This window comes from Cibotium barometz, chromosome 47 (genome assembly GCF_041138505.1).
Source record: "Cibotium barometz isolate CiBa-2024 chromosome 47, ASM4113850v1, whole genome shotgun sequence".
In the NCBI taxonomy this organism is placed as follows: Eukaryota; Viridiplantae; Streptophyta; class Polypodiopsida; order Cyatheales; family Cibotiaceae; genus Cibotium; species Cibotium barometz.
The window spans coordinates 13,025,830-13,030,418 of NC_141092.1; positions in this window are offsets into that span (position 1 = coordinate 13,025,830).

Sequence of the window (4,589 nt, forward strand, 5' to 3'; positions counted from 1 at the left end):
CTAGAGAAGATGTTTAAGTGTGACAAGAACAATGATGCAAATAAGGACCCACTACCACATTGGTTGTAGACTTAGCACTGGTAATATTGAACTTTTTCTCCGCTATAGATCGCACATTAGAACTTGGAATCAAAAAGGTGCAAAGGCATGTGTAAGGTCTCCATGGAGGGTCCCATAAACAAGGACACCAACGATAGCTTAATGAATAATGAGGATCAATGACAATAAATCCTAATACCGAGAACATGGATGATTCAAAACAAAAAAGTTGTCGTTGAAAGTTGCAATCTCATAGTGTTTAATAATGAATAGGATGTCTCAACTTCTATAGTTCAAGGGGTGATTAGTAGTAGGTAGATAGACTAATGAATAATGAGAATCAACAAGAAATACTATAACAAGAACAAAATAATCCAAACAAACATTGTCATTGAAAGTTGCAATCTAATAGCGTTAGATAATGAATAGGATGTCTTAACTTCAATAGTTCGTAGGGTATGTGAATAAGTATTATTTCTCTCCTTCTTAAAATTTACATGTTTAAGATTTTTTCCCCAAAGTTTCAGAGCTATGTTTACTTAAAAATCGAGTCGAGCTTTGGCAACGAGTGCTCGGCCTGTATTGTATTTTATTAGTGTTGGGCTTGGTCAGAAAGCTACGTAGTGGTTCTTGAAGTTGCAAATGTGTCTTAAAATTGGTGTTTTGTATGTTTGTGAGTAACAAAGACCGGTGGGATTGTCGTTGATTTGGCAGGCGAGCATTGATGAAATGCGAGTGCGATCCCCGGGGGGGGAGAGAGAGAGAGAGAGAGAGAGAGAGAGAGAGAGAGAGAGAGAGAGAGAGAGATGGGGGGACACCATTCTTCTTGTCCCTAGGAAAAATCCCAATGAAGTAATTTGTTTTTTTGGGGAAAAGGCTTTTCGGATCGGGCGACACGTGGAAAGGTGGGGAGCAATTGTGGACCATTGGATGTAGGTAGGACTTGCCGGGACGGTGGCCGACAAGCTTTGACGGCCGGCACGCCACATCACCAATTGTTTTTTTTTATAGAAAGGTAACTATTAGTATTTAAAAGGTCCCACGATCTGCTCGCAGCTCTAAGCTGATGCGGATATGATGACAGCCTATTCCAGCTCACCCAAATTGCGCGCCCACGCGTCGGCGTGGGCGCATCTCGACCGTCCAATCCCACGCCGGGCCGGCTGACGGGTCAGGGTCTGGCCCGGGTCTGCTTGCCAGGCTGGTGGCCGACACGCTGACATGGCTGCCTGCCACGTCATCATTGGCTCTGGTTGGTTAGGGTGATGCAGCATGATGGAATCATGCCGTTGCCAGCTGTCAGCGCTGCGTCATCATTGACGACGGGGGTACAAAAGGAAAGAAATGCACTACTCTCGAGAGTCTCCTCAGGGCGGTACGGTTGTCGACACGGACACGGAGGCGTATTTTCACACGAGCAGGCCGTATTTTACCATGTATATACTCCCGTCGTATTCAAAAATCTTATAAATGACGTCATCCCATCATTCACCTGCCACCTGGCAAATCCATTTTACCCTTCATATAAAGGGGATATAAAATTTTACCCCTCAAAAAAAGTCCATTTTTGAAAAATCCTTTAGTGTGCCCTTTAGAAATCTTCCTTAGGAAAAATCCTTTAGAGGAGTGAGTGCCCTTTAGAAATCTTCCTTAATATTTTACCCTTCAAATTTGAGGCCTTATCATGAGGCCTCGCACACTCCTGTGTTGAAATTTGAAGCCCTCCAAGAGGGCAGCAAAGCCCTTCAAACCTTCTAGAGCAAGCCCCTCAGAAAAAAATGAAAGCTACAGAAGGCCATTGTTTTGGAAACTTCTCTAAATTTTTCACAACCTAGTTTCTAGCCTCCAAATTGAAGGTTAGGGTGGGCCTTCAAACTTCAACCCTACCCACACCTCTCGCAGAAGAGGTTGTGGACTCAAATCTACCCAAGTGACATGTCTTTCAACTCTCACATAATAAATAAATAAATTTTGATGGGGAATGGTAAATGAGGATGGGAAGGAAGGAGGACCGCCGAGGTGGTTTTGGGTGGGGGGTGTGTGTGACCCAGCTGTAGAACTTGATTTGCAGAAGCTGAGAATGTGAGTTCAATACTCATGCCTCCCCCTTGGCCTATGAGGGGAGTGATTTAGAAAATGAACCCTCATTGCCCAAACAAACAAAAATGATGGGAAAATGAAATTTTACTCTTCAAATATTTCAAGATTTAGTTATAATTTAAATCAAAGCGTGAAGAAAATGCTTGTTCAAAATTACAATATCCTCTTCAAAATCAAAATTTACTCTAAAAAATTTAGTTATAATTAGATCAAATTGTGAAGAAAATGCTTGTTCAAAATCACAATTTCCTCTTCAATCCATGGTGGAGAGGATAGATGTATAAATAGTTTCCTTGAATACTGACCCTAGGCCTTTTTCATTCACCAAACCTACCTCGGTCATGTTGTATTTGATGATTATTTATGTTTTACATTCCCACACGTTGTTGCTTACATCATGCAAAGGAAGCTGGCCGAGTTTTAGAAGAAAATGATATAAGTGTGCCGATTTCGACACATTTACCTTTCTAATGGGCAAGTTTTCTGACAAGTTTCTCGACCCATCCGAAGATGACTTTAAACCCTAAACTCAAATAGAAGTTTATAAGGAAAACTTGAATTGAGTACCCATCTCTCCACATTAAAAAAAGGTAGAATATGTAATAATAGAATTTATTCCACTTTTTTAAAAGAATAGGTTATAAAGTAGGAATAAGCTTACTCCTTAACAACAAAATTCATAAAATTACAATTTTATACCCTTGATTGTATTACCAAGATGAGACTAAAGGAGACAAAACACAACGTTCCAAGGATAAATAGTTATGCCATATGTAACCTTATGTTGCTTTCGATCACTTCGATTGGATTACACTTTATTTTTTGAGAAGTGGAGGACCAAGTCCACTTACAAAAAGGGAAAGTTTCCTTTTATCACATTAAGACTAAAGTTGCATTTAAGGTCAGAAAACACAAAACAAATTTGAAACACTTAATGGAGATAAGGAAGAACAATTCAAAGGTAATCCATACATCCCAAGAGTTTTCATATAGAATAAAACATAAAGACCCTATGAAAAGTGAAATGTATAAATATCTTTGTAACTTACTTCCTTGTGAAAGAAAATTATAAAGGTAAAGGTTGACATTTTAAAAGTTGTTTGTCATGCCTGAATAATTTGATGTGCTTCTTGCAAGTTCTTGCCCTTTAAAAGTGATTTTAGCCAAGGGGCTATAGCCAAGTGGTTGCAAGTGCACTTGCTTAATGGAATGTTGTAGGATCAACTAGATTTTTTTTCTTGGGAGAAAGGAGGGGGGGTTGATGCTTGAACTTATTCTTTCTTTTAGTATTCATCATACGAGCATGCAATATTTGGACATTGCTTTTAACCATACACTTTTATTGTCATTTGTATTCAAAATCTTATAAATGACAGCATCTCATTTACTTGCCATGTGGCAAAATCCATAAGAAATTTTTTTCAAAAGCCTTCTTAAATTGATGGGATAAGGAAAGATTTAGCTATAATTAGATCAAAGAGTGAAGAAAATGCTTGCTCAAAATCATAGTGAAGAGGCTTCAATCCTTAGTGAAGAGGCTTGATGTAATGCTAGGTAAAAATAGTTTCTCGAACACTAGCCACGTGCCTTTCACGATGCCAAAGTTACCTCAACCATGGAAAATGATTTTTTTTAACTGTCTCATGTGTTGAAGTTTTATAAGAGAATGGTAACTATGATAATTTTGCCACTTCAGATGCCTATTTTTTCTAACAAGCTTCTTAGGTCAGCTAATTGGGTTGTGAGAAGGCTACCTTGTGGCTGGGGTTACTGCAACCCATTGAGACCTCGCCAAGAACTGCACTTCCATCCTCTCCAACCTCACCAGCTATACAATCCTATAGGCAAGCTCCATAGTGGCATCGCACATCATCTCCATCATTTCAGAGTCAGAGCATAAGAAGCTATAGCTTTAGACCCTTCAAGACCCAAGTATTAAGGCAAAGGCCACCAAAATACCATAGAACCCTCACTTCTATGATTTTAGACTATGCCTCCAATACCCTCAAACAACTCCACTAACACCATTGTGCCTTGTATCCTTGATTGAAATTGATCTTATCTCACCAAAAAAAGTATAACCACCCTAAGTACATATATTGGATCGAGTTGATATAGCCCCCTAGTTCTCAAGAGGACCCAAGTTCTGACCCTAATGATCTTATCTCACCGAAAAAAGTATAACCACCCTAAGTACATATATTGGATCGAGTTGATATAGCCCCCTAGTTCTCAAGAGGACCCAAGTTCTGACCCTAATCCCGAACAAAGGCTTACAAAACAAAAATTCAATACCCATCTCTTGCAAAACAACAAAAAAGTAGAGTAGATATTGGTATTTGATTAATGTAATTTATTTCACTTTTTCTTTAAAAATGATTTCCAAAGTAAGAACAAGCTTACTGATTAACAAAAAAAACTCATAGAATGAGCAAAATTACAATTTCCTA